This window comes from Leguminivora glycinivorella, chromosome Z, assembly GCF_023078275.1.
Source record: "Leguminivora glycinivorella isolate SPB_JAAS2020 chromosome Z, LegGlyc_1.1, whole genome shotgun sequence".
In the NCBI taxonomy this organism is placed as follows: Eukaryota; Metazoa; Arthropoda; class Insecta; order Lepidoptera; family Tortricidae; genus Leguminivora; species Leguminivora glycinivorella.
The window spans coordinates 3,106,909-3,126,184 of record NC_062998.1 but is presented as its reverse complement, the minus strand read 5'-3'; the positions used below and the strand labels follow the sequence as shown (position 1 = coordinate 3,126,184).

Genomic DNA, 19,276 nt, shown 5'->3' with positions numbered 1-19,276 from the left:
AGTATTTAAACCATGCTTATTAAACTTTGATTCTCTAAAACCCTGTTTTCATTTTCTACAAATATTTACGCGAAACCAGTACACGCTGTCCCCATTATACATGACGTCCGAGCATTATTGCCATATGAAAGCGGTTTGTAGCGACACTCTTTCAGGGTCAAATAAAATCTTGTCAGGCTATACTTTGTATAATTTATTGAAATGAATTTCCATAGAGTAGGTACCTAGTCTATTAATTTAATATTTCTTTTTTTTTGATGAATACTTTTGCTGATTAAATTGTATTTCGATTTTTAATGCATGTTAATTATAAGATGTATGTAATGTTTTGAAAAGACGTGGCCCGCCGAGTTTCTTGCCGGTCCATAGTGGATACCCCCCTCCAACTGAGGGGGGACTGAAATCTTCTCGAGGCTGAGGCGTAGGGTTAGAGCCGGCAAGAAACTAATCTAACCGAATGTTTATTTATTAATTGGTAGAAAATGTATTTCACTGCTTGCAACATTAATATGAACTGGTAGAAAAATATGACGGCGGAAGTTCGTCGTCGACTCGTCGCAACGTCGTGTTCGTACGTCGATCGCAAAGCGCTCCTCTGCGCTCGCATTCGTAAAGCAATGGCCGATGGTCAGATGTGATGCTTGCAGTCTCGCTCCGTACCTTATCGCGAATGTCCTCCGCGGTTTAACTTACAACAGTTCCTCTACTTCCAAACTAAACTGTGTTGTGTGAATTTCAGTGTGGAAACGGTGTAGCAACTTTATTTCTGTGTTTGGACCTTGTGAAACTTTAAATTTGTTAGTGGTAAGTTTGCATACCTGTTCTACCTATTAGATTATGTTGTGTTTGCTGGAATACGGTATTTTTTGTGATCATGCTGAGCGCATACTGCGAATTTTAGTAGCAAATGCCATTGCCAACTGGTCCATTGAACAAACAGGTACCTGGAAAGAGTTGTTTACGTACTGTGGTCGGTTACTATGCAACTTTACGCTGCAACTAGTTCTGTTTTACGTGAAGTTAACCTGAGCAAAACGCTTAAAAAGTCAGTTGGTAACTTTGTAAGGTTATAATTGCTTCTCGCCCTGAAAACGTTTTTAGTTGTCGTAAAAACGTTGGTTGGTTTATCGTTTACTTTACAACACTTATTAGATCGATATAGTCGTTCGTTTGTTATTGCATTACTTGTTATTTAGTTATGAAATCTTGAGAAAGGTGTTACATCTCGAAATTAACAAAATAATATTGTAAAATGTAAACTAGATTACAAGTCAATAGGCATTCTTATGAAATACATTTGTAGCTTCTGTATTCATGATACACTGTTGTTAAAAACTTGAATGCAAAGGACAGGAAATAAGTTTATTAGGCAATTACAATCCTATATCTTATCATTTGCCATCTTTCCTGCTATAAAATAGTTTAGTTTAAGTTAAAAAAGACGCTAAGTAACATACCTATTCAATGGAACTACCTCGGCTAAGCACTTGACGTGTTATTCTTTTTATAGTTCATACAGAATATAGAAACTACAAAATATTGGAACTGCTTTTTAGCAATGTACAAAACTGACAAAAAAACTGTATGGAGGATTTGGTCATTAGTACAAGAATACCCTCTTGGCTACGCTGAGGTCTTTCAGGTCTCCTATTCTATTTTATTTTGAATTACAACAAGTCAAAATTACATTAATCATGGCATTTAAGTTTTGATATTGAGATATTGATTGGTGCCTAGATGTTGATTATGTTAGCGAGACAGTATATTAACTGCCCTACTTATTACTTTTTCAATACCTACTTTAATCCCAAAATACAACCGTAATACCATTCTGTTGTAGGAAAGGAAAAGACTTACCTCAATAAATAAACCCATTTGGTTTTTATTGCAGAGAGTAAAAGCAACCAGCCTATGCTAGTGAAAAATCATTAGTATTTATTTTGTTAGCCGGGACAAAAACACTTTGAACAGAATTTATGGGATATAGTACTTCTTTCCCTTTAGTCAAATCAGGTTCTTTTTATTTATAACTGTCAAAAAGAATTTGAGTGATTTGCTAATAAGAAATTAATATGAAGTAAATAATTTCTATTTAAATAACTACTGTTTGTGTTCTTCATACATTCATACAGGCAAGTTCTCTATTGGCCCAAGTGACCTTACTATAATATATTTCTTCCTACCAACAATAATAACCAATATTTAATAATTTAAAAAAACCGGCCAAGAGCGTGTCGGGCCACACTCAGTGTAGGGTCCCACAGTTACCCATATTTTTCCCAAAAACTGATGCACCTATCAAGTTCAAAACAATTTTCCTAGAAAGTCTTTATAAAGTTCTACTTTTGTGATTTTTTTCATATTTTTAAACATATGGTTTAAAAGTTAGAGAGAGGGGACACATACTTTTTTTTCCTTTAGGCGCGATTATTTCCAAAGATATTAATATTATCGAAAAATGATTTTAGTAAACCCCTATTCATTTTTAAATACCCATCCAACAATATATCACACGTTGGGGTTGGGATGAAAAAAAAACAGTCCCCACTTTACATGTAGGGGGGTACCCTACAAGGCGTTATTGATACATATTGGTACCAAATTTCAGCTTTCTAGTGATAACGGTTACAGATTATCCGCGGACGGACGGACAGACATGGCGAAATTATAAGGGTTTAGTTGACTGCGGAACCTTAAAAATATGAATATTTATGAGTATTAAATACAGCAAAATGATTAACATAACTAACATTTCAATATGATATTAGTTCAATGCACTGCAACATCAGTAATTTTATGCAACCTCATGATTTACATATTGATCTCTAATGCAAGAGCTGAAGACACAAATTAAAGTTATTGCCCAATTTATATATCAACATTTCAAAAACTAGTTGGTGGAATGTGATACAATGGGCTAGATATGGTAGATATATTTTTGTTGTGCTTTAGCCTATCATCAATTTTGTTTTAAACCCAACTTTTATTATGGTTTGTCTGTAATGTAACCAATAACCTTTAGTGCCAATCCGATATTGGATGTAGGACAGATATCCCATACATTACAGCATCTTGGATTTTTCCATTGAAAACCTTCCGATATCTGATCGGATAATGTGAAAATGGACTTAGCGTTGAACTGCTAAACTGATATAAAAGTGAGAGATTGGGGCGCAGCAACATAAAGGGTGCATAGTGCAAGTGCACACTCGTTAACGAATCTAGTACAATTGTATCCCTCCCTACACTAAAAATATGTTTCCCAACATAAGAATGTAGTCTTAAAAATTTGCACTAGATTTCCTTCACTTTTGTAATGTCCACAGGAGAGGTATAACAAATTAACCATACTATAGAATCTGTTTGACCCATTACCTAACTATTAGTGGACATTTCATATTTGATGGCAGGGAGGCGTACTTATCAATAGTTTGGGAACCCTTGAACTGAAGCATTATTCCTCTGTAAAATGGTGACTTCTTGTTGACCGAAGAGCTTTTACCAATTTAAACTGTCTCAATACTAACTTTTCTCTCAATCAGACAAGGGTGTTTAATCACCAAGCTTATTTTGCATTCGCAATATCTGTTGATCTATTTAATTGTTATTCAAATACTGCATATGAGATTATGACATAAACATTTTACCTATAGTCCATACTAATTTTATAAATGTGAAGCAGCAGGCAAAAGCTAGTAAATTAATAATTTTTTTTTATTCATATGGCGCATTTGGTAAATTAATAATCTCATTATGTCGTAAAATCCGATCCGATTGCCATCATTTTCCCCTGGGTTTTAGCCAGCGTTCCCACTTAAGCGTCGCGTGTCTCGGGGCGCGCAACGGACGTCCGCGCCACGCCACCTGACGGCCCAGCCACGACATTGGTCTAAGCGCGACAGCGGTGAGCGGCAGGCATACGTGCGAATGAAAAGTCCCATCGCTGTGTCTCGCTCTAATGTATGGCCGCCGCTCACCGCTGCCGCGCTTAGACCAATGTCGTGGCTGAGCCGTGAGTGTAATTAAAAAAACGTCGCGCCACGCCGCCGCCACGCCACCTGTAGGCCTAGCACATGATTGCCGCGAGAGTATGTCGCCGCGAGATAGACTACCCGTCCTTATGTCATTAATACAGTTAGATGAAGACGTGCCATCTATCTCGCGGCGACATACTCTCGCGGCAATCACGTGCTAGGCCTACTGGGGCGCGTCTTACGTCCTTCCTATACAAAATGTACTGAGGAGACGTTTTTTGAATGACACTCAGGTGGCGTGGCGCGGACGTCCGTTGCGCGCCCCGAGACACGCGACGCTCTGATGTGGCCGGTCCCTAGACCTATAATATTATCAATCTACCTACACAGTATTCGTTATCAGACTATACTCTGCTATATTTGCCTACGTATGTATGCTATGTGTTTGCCACATGAGTCAGGCGCTGTGACGTCACTATCAGATGGAGACGATGTACGAATTGTTCTTATATTATTTGTGCCATTGTTTGTTTTATTACTCGTCATATTTTTAATGGAACCCGCTTCTTTTTACTGTGTTGGCTGAAGGATGTATATTTTATAGTACTTAATATGTCCCAATATTTATTACTAGCTTTTGCCCGCGGCTTCGCTCGCGTTAGAAAGAGACAAAAAGTAGCCTCTCACTCTCTCTCCCTCCCACTCGCCAGTCACTCTCCATCCCTTCAACTATCTCCACTTAAAAAATCACTAAATTCGTCGATCCGTTTTGCTGTGAAGAACGGACAAACAAACAGACACACACACTTTCTCATTTATAATATTAGTATGGATTTTACCTCTCTAGTGCGATAATTAGTAGCTGAAATCTTCTCGAGCTTAGGCGTGGCGTAGGGTTAGAGCCGGCGTAGCTTTATTTGACGTTCATATGCGCATTGTAATATGCCTACTTGGAAAATAAATATTTCATTTTCCTTTTTTTCATTACAGATATAGTGCGTAAATGGTTTCCCAACGTACCTATATTTTCAGAAACATTCGTAATTGTCGTGCTAGTTCGGTCTACGTTAGTACTTTTTGGTACTGAAACTGACTGAAATGGAGAAATTAATTGTATTTATCCTAAATAAACTTCTTAAAGTTAACGGAATTCAATAAAACACGGTGTATACTTGTATAGGCAGATTTCTTCTCACTCAACAGACGCACTCAAAGACTCATAATTGAAATACGTCTTCACATGACCTTGAACGAATGCATACTAAATGGTACCAGCATTTGTCTGAAACTTTAAACGGGCAATTTAGTGTAAATGGTCAGTCATTTCATGTTTTTTTAGCCTGTCCTCTGAAGAAACAAGGTCGCAATGCTTTTAGAGGACATTAAAGACTGGCAGAGTATCTATCTATTAGTTTTCTGCCAAATCAGACAAACCAAGAGCCGTTCATGAATAAAGAAATCCATACTTAATATTATAAATGGGAAAGTGTGTGACCTGTGTCTCTGTTTGTTTATCCATCTTTCACGGCAAAATGGAGCGACGAATTGACGTGATTTTTGGATGGAGAGTGTCGGCCCACTTGCCTGAAATGGGGGTCGAAGTTTGTATGGAACATTCCGCAACTCTCGAATTTGACGCGAGTGAAGCCGCGGGCAGCAGTTAGTGATGAAGTAATAAAAATTCAATCTTCAATGTATTTTGTTCGAAATCTGTTTAATATTTATTTTTTGATATCTGCACCCTAACGAAAAAGACTAACTGAAACGGTAAGGTACAGTAATTTTTATCGATTACCGATACCGATTACTGAAACCGATTACCGATACCGATCGCAACTTATATGATATAATTGATATAATTATATTCTTTAAAAGTTGCAGTTGGGATGCATTCCGTACTATTTCCGTACCTATTTTTTTAATCTTCTGTATGAAGTCGCGCGACTGTCAAGAACGTGCAAGCATTACTTGTATTGGTCTTGACTAATAAGATTTACTACGTATAATATGTATATGATGTCACGACCGCTGCACACAATGACATCACTTGAGCCATTGAGCGGGCTCTCGTAATGTCGAATAAGCCCCTACCATGAGATGTTTTAGAACAAGTTACATTTGTAGTGTGAATGTCACGAAAAATGTATGTAATATTTAGTTCTAATAAAATAAATATCTGGGGACCTTACACAGATCAACCTAGACACAAACTAAGCAAACCTTGTACAGTTACCATTTGATGGGGCCCATTTATCAAAAGTTAAAGTTACAAGTTACAAGCGGAAGTCTCTTTCCAACTTGTCCTATTAGACATAGACTACCGCTTGTAAATTGTAACGTAGCTTCGAGAAATGGGCCCCTGATATATCGGAGCGGTCAAGGTCTCACAAATATCTCAACACGCCTCTATTGTCAAGGCGATAAGGCGTGTTCTGATATGACTGTTGGCGACTGTAATATGGATGCTAGGCGACTTTGAACTATGTACATACTTATACGTATAGATAAATACTGTAAATACATATACATGGAATCAATCGACAGGAATAAATAAATAAATATTGGGGGACACCTTACACAGATGAACCTAGCCCCAAACCAAACTAAGCAAAGCTTGTGTGATGGATGCTAGGCGACAATATACTTACTTATATAGATAAATACTTACGAGTATACAATACATAGAACACATCCATGACTCAGGAATTATCTGTGTTCATCACATAAATAAATGTCTTTACTGGGATTTCAACCCAGGGTCTGGTAATGTTTAGTTCTAGTATGTTATAACTGTTGGTGTTGGGGCCTGGGGGACACTGTTCATTTTCTCCATAGAATGAATGACATTTTCCATAAATTTTGACGATCGAGTAACAAATTCTAAAGTGTCATAATTGTCATAAACGAGTGGTAGAGGTGTAAAGGAATGGGCCCGAGTGGCGTCTTATGTCGACTCACTCGCGTTTTGTGCTCGCCGGCTTTTCACGACGAACGTCTTTGACGTTTTGTGTTGACGGCGTGACTGTGCAGTTCTTTCCTGGAAGGTGGTCCCTGAATACGCTACTTCATTTTATAAACTGTCATTGAAGTATCTCTCTGTACAACACTGTAGGCATAATAATAATAAACATTGGTAGGTAAAACCAAAGACATTATACATAGACAAAGTCTTCAAAAAAAAGGTACCTCGGAACCATCTAGAGAAATGTACGGTCGTCTAGGTGGCGCTAATAGTATTTGATAATTTTAACTTAAATAAAGTTATAAATATGGGTCCAATTGTCAAAACTGAGGTTCATAAGGTTAAAGCTCGGCCACACATGTGCGTTTTGAGAGCGTAGGCGCCGGCGGGAACTAACGATCACAGATTGCGAGCGGAACGCCAGCGTTCGTCCGGCGCACCGCTATCATTGCGCTCCGCTAACGCTACGCTATCAAAACGCTTTAAGTGTGGCGGAGGAGATGGCGGTTTATGCACTGTGACTACACATTTTACTTTGCCAGTAATTCTTGATTGAATCCTCTTTGGTAAAACACAGCTCCAAAACAAAGTGAAATATTACAAAATGTAATTATATAAAGCTCTTAAACAATGAATGACGAATACAGATCCCAAACCGCCCGAATCGCAATCGCAACAAAGACTCCAACGCATTTAATATCAGCTTATTTCGGTGGGTGAAACTCAATTTCAATTTATCAAACAGTTCAATCACATTAATGGCTACCTGAATAGATTTTACTAGTGAAACGTATAGGTTATATCATTTTCAATGTCTTTTATGTGTATTTTATGTACTAAAGTGAAACGTAACGTAAATCAATCAAACTCATGACTTTTGCTTTGTACCAAAAGCCATAAAGAAGTTCTAAATAGTTTCTAAAAACGGTTTTTGATAAGCGTTTGTCAAAAGGATATCTAAGCTACCATCCACACTCATAAGACGCATGTCTTGCGGCGCGCGCCGCGCCGCCTGGGGGCGCGTCTTACGTCCTTCCTATACAAAATGTACAGCATGCGTAGCCGAATGGCATTTCTCCGACGCCAAACGAAAACGAAACGGCGCACCAGTTAGTATGGCTCTGTCGCGCCAATACGCACGAGCGATAGAAATAGATATCTACGAGCGTTTCGTTTCGTGAGCGTTTGTGCCATTCGGCTACGCACCCCGAGGAGACGTTTTTTGAATTACATTCAGGCGGCGTGGCGGAGACGTCCGTTGCGCGCCGCAAGACATGCGTCTTAGGTACCGGCCACATCAGAGCGTCGCGTGTCTCGGGGCGCGCAACGGACGTCCGCGCCACGCCACCTGAGTGTAATTCAAAAAGCGTCTCCTCAGTACATTTTGCATAGGAAGGACGTAAGGCGCGCCGCCAAGGGCCCCGAGACACGCGACGCTCTGATGTGGCCGGTCACTTATGAGTGTGGATGGTCCCTAACATAATAACATTCCTGCATCACCAAATACACCGTGTTTTTTTTTTGTTTTCCGTTAAATTCGACACGTCGTTAGGTTCATTATCAGGAACCATCCTGTATATCACTTTTAGTTAAATTCGCAAAAAAAATTTTTTCATCGTTTTCATACATAATAAATGAATTTATTAGTGTGAGAGACCCTTAAGAATTACATTCAAGGTAGTGTCAAGTGACCGACGGCACATGTCAAAACAAATAACATTAGGAATTGGCAAAGCCACACACGTGTTCAGCAATTATCTTAATTTTTATCGCGTGTCTGTCTGTCCCTCTGTCACAGCCGATTTCTCCGAAACTACTGGACCGATTTACTTGAAATTTGGCACATGTATGTAAACCTGTGGCCCAAAGACGGACATGTAATTTAATTAAATGAAATTTAATCACAGGGGTCACTTTTGGGGGGTAAAATTGAAAATTAAAAATCAAAGTTATTAAAACTATATTGTGTTACATATCAAATGAAAGAGCATTTTATCAGCATCTGAAATATATTTTTTTTATATTTTTTGTTTTGGTAATTTAGAAGTAATTTAAGAAAATAAGCAAAAAATGACCATTCCCCCCCTTATCTCCGAAACTACTTAGCGTACAATTTTCAAAAAAATACACGAGATAGCCCTCTCCATGTAGATTACAGGAAAACCTATTAGAAATCTACAGTCAAGCGTAAGTCGGACTTAAGAGAAAAAAACTCAGATTACGAATTTCACTCACTGCCGCTGCAAGTAGTTACTAAACGTCTTAAAATTGTGTAATCCAGTTGGACAGGTATAAAGAAATTCATTTCTGTCTTTTTCTTTTTAGAACTTGTTCAATTTTTTTTTCATTTGTACAAAATGACTTAAGTTCCTACTAAAAAGGAGGCGCTTAAGACCGTTTATAAATTGACTGAGCAAAATTTTATTCAAATCGGTCCAAAAAAGGTGTCTGTTGACGAAAACATAGAATTTGTGCCACCGAAAGCCCAAATCTGAAGTCCATTTTGCTCTATCTCTTATCGTTTCCGAGATATATACGTAAAGTCTTGAAAGTTCGAAACGTTAACTTTGCCATCATAGTCGTTCAGGCGCTCATGAGTTCTTTGTATGGAAAAGTCGAAAACCGACTCGCACTTGACCAATGTTCATAGAACGTTGTGGTTTTTTTTTATTAGCAAAAATGACTTAAGCGCCTTCAGAAGTGTAGGTGCTTAAGACCGTTTGTAAGTTAAAGTTAGCTGTGATGGCTCAACGAAGAAAGAAGATTTCAGTATCCTACTTATCAGGGCGAGCGGCAGCGAAGCCCTCCTATAGTCGACAAAGTTCCGAACCTTGTGGTACATTTTTTGAAAAAACTATCACGCCTATGAAGTTGTGCTTTTAAACATAGTAATTTATATTCATATCTAGATTTCATATCTGTAAAAAAATATTATTTTATTGTCATTTAAAAAAAAATCAAATCTCAGTTTTGTGTTCAATATTGTACTACTAACGCCATCTGTTAGGACTCTAAGGAGTAAGAAAACATCGTTTACTATTTTATATAACTAACGCCATCTGTTAGAAAACTAAAGAGGTAACGTTGTATTTTTGACGTCTGTCAACTATGACGATCAATCGAAACTTGGCACTGGAAATGGCGCGTAATTCAATTTTTCTATGGGAATCAAAACTTAGCCCCTACATTTTTAATATTATGTTATGGCTCGTCAAAGTTTAGGAAGCCAGCCAGAAGCCAAGGGAAGAAAGGGAGGGAGAGAGAGGTTATCAACACGGTGTTTTCAGTCAAAAGAAAAAGTAAATTTTATTTATTTATTTATTGTTGAGAAACCCAATGTACTTAGGATATGTTTAGGAAACTCAACGATAGAGTTGTTCGCTGTCGTTCGCTAGATGTCACTGTTACCCCCGCAAACTGGGCAATGACTTGTTTTCGTAAAATGTATAAGTATTTTTTGATGTCCACATTTTTCGTTAGATGTCGCTGTACCACCTGCAAACTAGCGAACGGCATTCTATGGTTCAATAACATATATTTAAATTGTATTAATTTCATCTTTTTTAGGGTTCTGTAGTCAACTAGGAACCCTTATAGTTTCGCCATGTCTGTCTGTCTGTCCGTCCGTCCGTCCGTCCGTCCGTCCGTCCGTCCGTCCGTCCGTCCGTCCGTCCGTCCGTCCGTCCGCGGATAATCTCAGTAACCGTTAGCACTAGAAAGCTGAAATTTGGTACCAATATGTATATCAATCACGCCAACAAAGTGCAAAAATAAAAAATTGAAAAAAATGTTTTATTAGGGTACCCCCCCTACATGTAAAGTGGGGGCTGATATTTTTTTTCATTCCAACCTCAACGTGTGATATATTGTTGGATAGGTTTGAAACATATGTTTAAAAAATAAGAAAAAAATCACAAAAGTAGAACTTTATAAAGACTTTCTAGAAAAATTGTTTTGAACTTGATAGGTTCAGTAGTTTTTGAGAAAAATACGAAAACCACGGAACCCTACACTGAGCGTGGCCCGACACGCTCTTGGCCGGTTTTTTAATAACTTACGCTTGTTTCTTAGAGAAATTAATTGTATTTGATCTAAAGAACCTTCCCTTAAAGTTAACGGAATTCATTAAAAACAGGTTGTAGAACTAAATCTAACGCGTTTCTGGGACTCCACGCACACGAATATCGTTGTACATGTCACAGAATTTACGGTGTGTGAAAGTGATAAAGTGTAATTAATATCAATAGCACTAACATATTTAAACTTAAAAACATTACATGACTTCATAATTTTTTTTTCAAATAGTTTCTGTCGGCCTAGCCGAAAAAACAATCTTCGACGTTAGACGCGCCGATCGAAACGCAGTCTCGCAGTAATGCCTTGACCAGAAATATATGACTATTGTCAGGAGGGCGCTGCTATTCCGATGTATGAGGTGACAGTTCAGTTTAGTATGACGAAAATAGTTACATATATTTCTGGTCAAACTTTTAGTAATCTGCGGTCTCGCTCTGTCGCGCCTATATGGAACAGCGATAGAGATAGCTACGATTACGATATTATTGTAAACGTTTTGCATTTGGGTATGAAGAAGATTTTTGAGCCGACTCGCGACTTGTTTCCATGAGGTAAATTTTATAACAAATCTCTCCGTCAAATTCTGCGAACATTACTATTAAAACCAGCAATCAGTTTCGTCTGTTCAGCCAAGCGTTGGTATCCTAAATGGTTACGAGCAAAAAACGCTGCAGCCGCGAATTATCTCTGGCAGGCAAAAAAACAAAAACAACGAACCGAGAGTCATGGCCGTGGGTTATTACAGCCATTACTGTACAGATGTCGCTACTACGATACGGTACCCTTTTGAAGTCTGGCGCGCGAGTGCTTGTTTTTAATGAGAAATTGACAATTAATTTTGTGAAATGCTTAATGGAACAATAACATTATTTAGATGGGACTTCAACCTTGAAGTGAAGGTATTTGAATCTCCGGACAGGTGTTTTTGTAGGGCTGTAATGTCCAGATTTTGATTGGCGTCTGCCAATAAACGATAGCTGGGTGGCTAGCCGAATGGCACAATCGCTCACGAAACGCTCACGAAACGAAGCGCTAGTAGATATCTATCTCTATCGCGCTTGCGTATTGGCGCGACAGAGCCAGCGGCGTATCGCTTTCGTTTGGCGTCGGAGAAATGCCATTCGGCTACGGGGCCTGACCTGACTAGCCCTGGGCCTGTCGTTGACACTTCGTAGCGTATCGAAGTTATCTCTCTTTCGGTTTGTCTGTATTGGGGCACCACAAACAGTTACGTATTATTCGCCACGGAACGTGAACTTCTGTACTCTTGGTTTCTGTAGCGACCTTCCTGCATCACCAATCTAAACTCGATCGAGCTTTTCCTAGGGCTGCACGCATTCTGACACTATCTTACATGTGACAGGGTTCAGAGACGAAGCCCAAAGTGTTGCTCAGCCCAATACACTTACACTTTTTGATGGCCAATAAACGTTAAAGCCAACCTAGCTAGGCCTGGCTACTCCCAGGGTGGGCGACCTTCCTGCATCACCAAACGGAACCCGATCTAGCGTTTCCCGGAAAAGTGGCGGTCTCGGACGTGGATCGCTTCCACACTTTCACTGCGACCGGTCGCGCATGCGCGCAGATGTCCGCAAGTGTGGTTGAAGTTTCCGATAGATCTTCAGCTGTCAAAATAGTACTCCTTGTTCGTGTCATAAATCGACCTTATCGATTATCGACAACATATACTGTAAGTACAATGTTAGTTGTAAACGTCGCCTGGTGAGAACTGTTTATTTTGATGTCGATTTTTAAACAGATTTAGGTTGAATGTCTGTTTAGCAGATCTCGTTTTGGGCGGAATTGCGAAATCAAAATCTTGTCCTGGAAAATCTGTAGGTGTTACACAGAGAATTTCGAATATTTCAATGAAAAAGAGTATGTCAATTTTTATGGCATTACAATTCTTTGGTGAATTGTTAAAAGTTACTGACATGCCTGTTTTTCGGATGTTGTTTATTTCTGTACCGAACCCGTTCAACGGCGGAGACAACCCGTCAACACATCATCGCTTCCATCATAGGAAGCGAACTTGGTACCGTATCTACTAATACGCAATCAGGAATCGTTGATTCCGGCAACGCAACGCTCCCGCTTGGCAAATCAGTTTCATCAGTTCCGAGATTCGGCGTGTCCGGTTTTTATATGTTCCACGGAACTCCGCTTGCGGGAAATTATTGCCTTTTTATGTGTTTACTGGTTTGAGCTACTTGCGACTTCTCTATATAAAAAGTTATATTTCATTAAGACGCTACGGCCTACGGGAGCGAAAATGCTAAAATGGAAAGGAGCCCCCCTTTCAATTTGGGAATTTCAGTTAAATATACTAGTGTTATTAACTAGTTAGATTTATCGAAAAAAAATGTCCATTAAGAACAACTCAGTTAAAAGATATTGCGAAAAAATCTTTAAATTCGAGGTTCCGCTCTCGACTGTTTCCTCCATCAAAACTTATTTAAACGGAACGAAATTTGAGAATATGAATAACAATGAAATAATTGGTGTCGGACCGTTTAGATTTTTTTGGCTAATTGTTACCGATCTTGAGTATCACACCTTTTTTGAGCCATCTTAAAAAAGGCCGTTTTTAGAAATTTTTGATTGGCTCTAGCGTCTTTTAAAATAAAAATACAGGGTGTCCACTTTCTGGAAAGTCAGGGAAGCTCATAGTGGTTATGGAAAGTCAGGGAAAGTCAGGGAAATGATTTGGAAGTCAGGGAAAAATTTGGCACCAAGAAAAAAAATCAAAAAGTATTGAAAAATGATGATATGATTTCTTGGGTTGGCCACATCCATAACATCAGCAAAGATGGATTCCCGGTATTGATTTTTAGGCAACTTAGAATTGTCTCTTTAGACTTTTTATCCTAATGATTGCTAATATCTTCGTGCTTGACCTTAAATAGTTCTTTTAAAATATAAATCTCTTGTTTAGGTTACGGCTAGCACATGATGGCCAATAGAAATTTCGTATTTAAAACTAGTAGCAAAGCTACCCTGAGTTACTTGGCGTAAATTGTACTACAGCGTTTTTGCCAGTTATGAAGCACTATCGCTAATATGTATAACATAAATTCGGAAGCCTGCGCGCGCGCACAAGCGCAGATGAGTCGGAACGTTGCGCGTCGGTCGGCGACCCCAGTGGAGTCTAGACCGGGTTTTTGTGGCCCTAATCGACCATCCGAGGGGTTCGGATTATAAGCGCTAGATTTAGTATTGACTATATCTATTCACTTCCGTTTATTTTGAAAGGTTTAAACAGTTATTTTTTTTCGACTGTGCCATTCCATGCGTTGTATTTTTTGTGTATAGTCAACGCCAATAATATGTTACTATATGGTGTCCGCAAAAATATGTGACACGCTTTTATGGGTCTTCGTCAGATATTTTTGCGGCTTAATGATGTAGGTATAAGTAAATTATTCCGTAGGATGCTTTTATTTCGAATTTTATTAAGATATCCTTAAAACTCGTTTCATCTTCTGATCAGTGAATAATACGTCACATTATCAAAACAAATTTTATCTCTATCAAATTCACTAATATTATGAAATACATATTGACCATCTGTAGGCCTTAACTCCTCGCTATAAAACCTAACTTTAGTCTTATTATTGACGATGGCCACACGATCGTCATATAATCCGGATATGTACCGTTATCAGTCACGTGCTGGACTTTACCTGTTATCATCGCATTGTTGTGAAAGCCATTAAACTACATATTTCTTTACCATAGTGTGCACGTTCAGATTAGGTATCTAATAGATTTTACCACTCAAATTATGGCCTATAGGTACAAATACAAACGTCATCGATGGGTACCCAAGACAACTACATTGGTTTTTTCTGCCGGTTACGCCGGGGAAGACCCTTATTGCATTCGATTTGCAATTCATTGTGGTCTTTGATCGTTCGCTATAATTTCTTGTTACTAGTTACTACTTAGCAAAGAGGATCGAGTTTTTTTTTTTTTATAAATATTATAGGACATTTTTAGACAGATTGACTGTCACACAAATGCTTGCAGTTTGACCTATGGCGCGCGAGGATATTCATTTTATTTCCTGCTATCTCGCTGTAAACTTGTAAAACTCGTAGCATTATAAAATGTGTCCCCGATCCGGCTAATGGCCTATCGCACTAAGTAATGCACACGAGCCGTTAGTGAGATTACACAAGTATGCGCTTTTGCCATACCTTTTCGCTTTATTTCTTGCTTGGTAAGAGTATTTATGTCTACTGGTGGGTAATAGCATTTCTAGTCTATTTGATGTAATGAGCCCGTTCAGAATGGCGCCTATTTGAAACATAAAAACTTCTAGTCGTACCGTTAGTCTAGCCTGAGGCCTCATATTGGGCGGACAGCCGGGCGGGACGTGCGGCGTGCATGTTAAACAATTGAAGATCATACGTGTCCTGAGTCGACCCTGCATAGGGCATGCTCGCTCGCTTATTCTTATTATTAAGAACCTGTCGCGTAGAATATATATACATATATAATAGAAATTGTTCTATCTAATTCTGTAGATTTAGACTTTAAAAACGAGTCGTCAGGAAAGAAAAACCTATCCATGTAAACTACAGCATTAGCGTGCAATTATAAGTGATAATGATAACTGCGAGCGCCATGTCATGACGACAGCACTTCCCGTACCGATAAGGCTAGTCGCTTATTGTTAAGCGATAAAACATTACGACCCTACGATTACCGACGTCCTTCAGTTTTTAGGGTTCCGTAGCCAAAATGGCAAAAACGGAACCCTTATAGTTTCGTCATGTCCGTCTGTCCGTCTGTCCGTCTGTCCGTCTGTCCGTCTGTCACAGCCGATTTACTCGGAAACTATAAGTACTACAGTGATGAAATTTGATGGGAATATGTGTTGTATGAACCGCTACAAAATTATGACACTAAATAGTAAAAAAAAGAATTGGGGGTGGGGCCCCCATACATGTAACTGAGGGATGAAAATTTTTTTTTCGATGTACATACCCGTGTGGGGTATCAATGGAAAGGTCTTTTAAAATGATATAAAGTTTTCTAAAAAACATTTTTCTTAAAGTGAACGGTTTTTGAGATATCAGCTCTCAAAGTCGTAAAAAGTATGTCCCCCCCCCTCTATTTTTATAACTACGGGGTATAAAATTCTAAAAAAAATAGAGGTGATGCATGCTAATTAACTCTTTCAACGATTTTTGGTTTGATCAAAGTATCTCTTATAGTTTTTGAGATAGGTTGATTTAACTGTAATTTTGGTTTGCTGCTACGGAACCCTTTGTGCGCGAGCCCGACTCGCACTTGGCCGGTTTTTTTTAGTTTGTTTGTTCATCAAAAAGCAAGCCAAGCGTCTCAGATTTCGCTCGGGCAAAAATACTTTGGTCGCCGAATCATATTCTTGATCTGTTCACGACTTTTAAACTTCCATCTTGTAAGTTTATGCTGTAAAATATGCGTTTTATTTTCTATGTTAAAGTTTAGATTTAAGATATTCAATACTCTAACAGTAAAATAAACGGAATATATGTAAATAAATAGAAGCTTGATCGCTTGATATTTCCAGAGGCACTTAAACTGTCGGTCTAAAAGTTGATTCGTTCTCATAGTTATGCCCGTCTGTTCGGATCCGGTCAGTTCTACCCTCGTCCTGCCCACCATATACAGCTTGAGACATCAATTTAAACCAAATTATTGAATAAATAGGGGTTTTCCTTTGTATCACGATTTAGGTAAAATATAAGAAAAAAAAATATTGTTTGCCCATCCAGGCTTTTAATTCAAAATTTCCAAAAAATGGAATATGTCCTTTATAAATCACATTAGGCAGGACGAGGCTACAGGTCGCAATTTTAAACAGATTTTCGTCAACATTTTGTTAGCATGTTCGGTAATTAGGTGTATAACTTCTTTGCCAATTATTTCTCAAGCGGGAACCATAGAGGATACAGATCGTAGGTTAGCACATGATTGCCGCGAGATAGATCACACGTCTTCTTCTACTTGTATTAATGACATAAGGACTGGTTGTCTACCTCGCGGCGATATATTACTCTCGCGCCAATCATGTGCTAATGCTAACCCTGCTGTTGTCAGGCAGTTGACTAAGCATAATAAATGTATGCAGCGTAAGCATTGTCAGCAAGGCAACTCACTGATTCAAGGCCGGTAAATAAAGTTCCTGTCGATATTACTCGTTTCCCGAGCAACAACGGCCAAGGCCAACAATGTATAAAATTCCATCAAAGGAGTGAGCTCCTGCTGAGAAAGTAATTCGCTAAAATTTCCCAAGTATTTCCACTGAAGCTCGTTGAAAAGACCTTGAACTACGACTACGCGATCTTAAAAGGTTTTCTCCATCTCGAGAGTGCATTTAAGTATCAACTGATAGCTTGTCTAGTTCTATGGAGCTGGGAGCTTAGAGCACGTCCATTAGGGCTTTTATAATGACCAAGAACAGACTCCGTATTGACGTAAAGGTCGATTTATTAGCAAAGTTTATTGAAGTTTGCAAGGCGCTATAAGGCTTTTTTCTTTTCACTAAGAGTTAGTCAAAGTCACTTGTTGCTATGGTTACGGTGTCTGGGGCCGGCCTTTAAAAGTCAAGTTTCTGGTAGTTGTAAGGTGTTTTCATAATTTCACACCTACTAAGCAAGTTTTTAGAATACGGTCAGTACACCTACTTAAATTATGATACTGACGTTTCCATCAACGAAAAGTTACCAATTTTAATAACTTTATTTTTAGCAGAAAAAGTATACCAAATACGGGAAATTGTAAAAGGTACAGTACGAAGAATGTATTTATTTTACAAATTTGATGATTCAAAATTAAAGATTGATTATAAGAAAAAGAGATCTAAAGCTAGAAGAGTACTTAAAGAGAGTAGTAAACAGTATTGGGAAAAGTTTATATCAACCATTAATAGTCATACACCTATAGGGACTTTTTGGAAGAAAATCCAAAAAATTAACAAGAAAAATACTAGATGGCATACTATTGTGTTGCAACACAATGATGGAACCTTAAGTGATGATCCTGTTGCTAACTCAAATCTATTGGCTAGCTCTTTTGCTTCTAATTCTAGTTCCACAAATTATGATCAAGATTTTAATGTTTTTAGAACTTCAGAAGAAGTTCTAAGTAAATTTGATTTTACTGATAACTCTAATACAATAAATAAGGAATTATCCATGCAGGAATTGTTATCAGTACTCCAACAGTTAGGAAATACTAGTCCCGGACCAGACAATATCCCTAATATCATTGTAAAACATCTGCCGATAAGTGGTTTAAATTATTTACTTAACCTCTATAATTATATATGGAAGAAACAGGTGTTTCCAGATTGTTGGAGAGAAGCTATAGTCATCCCTATTTTAAAACCTGGAAAAATCCCGAGTTCTTCTGAAAGTTATCGGCCTATATCTTTGACATGCAACCTATCTAAAATTTATGAAAAAATAATAAGCAAAAGAATCAGATGGTATATCGAATCAAAAGGTCTTCTATCACCTTTTCAATATGGTTTTCGCCAAAATAGGTCGACGATAGATTATTTGATGAATATTGAAAATGAACTACTAAATGCTCTTGCCTGTGACAACTCGGTAATAGCTGTTACCTTAGATATCGAAAAAGCTTATGAAATGTTATGGAAACATAGAGTACTCGAGCTTCTTCATAATCTTAATATCAAAGGTAACACCCTGGCGTTCGTCAAAAACTTTCTATCAGATAGATATATCAGAGTCAGAATAAAAAATTATCTTTCAGACACTGTCTATGTAGAGAATGGTTTGCCTCAGGGTTCAGTTTTGAGTGTTATTTTGTTCCTCATAGCTATAAATGACATACTCACTGTTGTTGACAAACCTGTGAAAGGCTATCTATTTGCGGATGATTTAACTATAACTTGTAGTGGTAGAAACCTTGAACTTACAGCAAAATTAATTCAAAATAGTTTGAATGGCCTCCAAAAGTGGTCTGCTAAAACAGGATTTAAATTTTCTAAGACTAAGACTGAATTCATTGTATTTACAAAAAAGAAGAATCCAAACAAAACAGTGGAGTTATCATTAAATGAACATTTGATTAGAGAAGTTAATAATGTTAAAATACTGGGATTAACATTCGATAAAAAAATGACATGGAAAACTCATATAAATAACTTAAAATCTGATTGTCTAAAGCGAATGAGCATAATTAAAACTTTGTCGTCTTTATCTTGGGGTTCTGATAGCAATTGCCTTTTAAAAACTTATCGTAG

General features: G+C 38.1%; 1 protein-coding gene across 2 annotated transcripts in view; it reads left to right on the top strand.

Moving 5' to 3' along the window:
• Positions 1-541: 541 nt before the first annotated feature.
• The window catches only part of LOC125241512 (protein FAM102A), a 189,490-nt gene continuing 170,755 nt past the window's right edge, over positions 542-19,276 (top strand). For both annotated transcript variants that reach the window (XM_048150033.1, XM_048150032.1), the window contains exon 1: positions 542-804. The gene's annotated coding sequence lies outside the window, so the exon portion shown is untranslated. The remainder of the gene's footprint in view (positions 805-19,276) is intronic.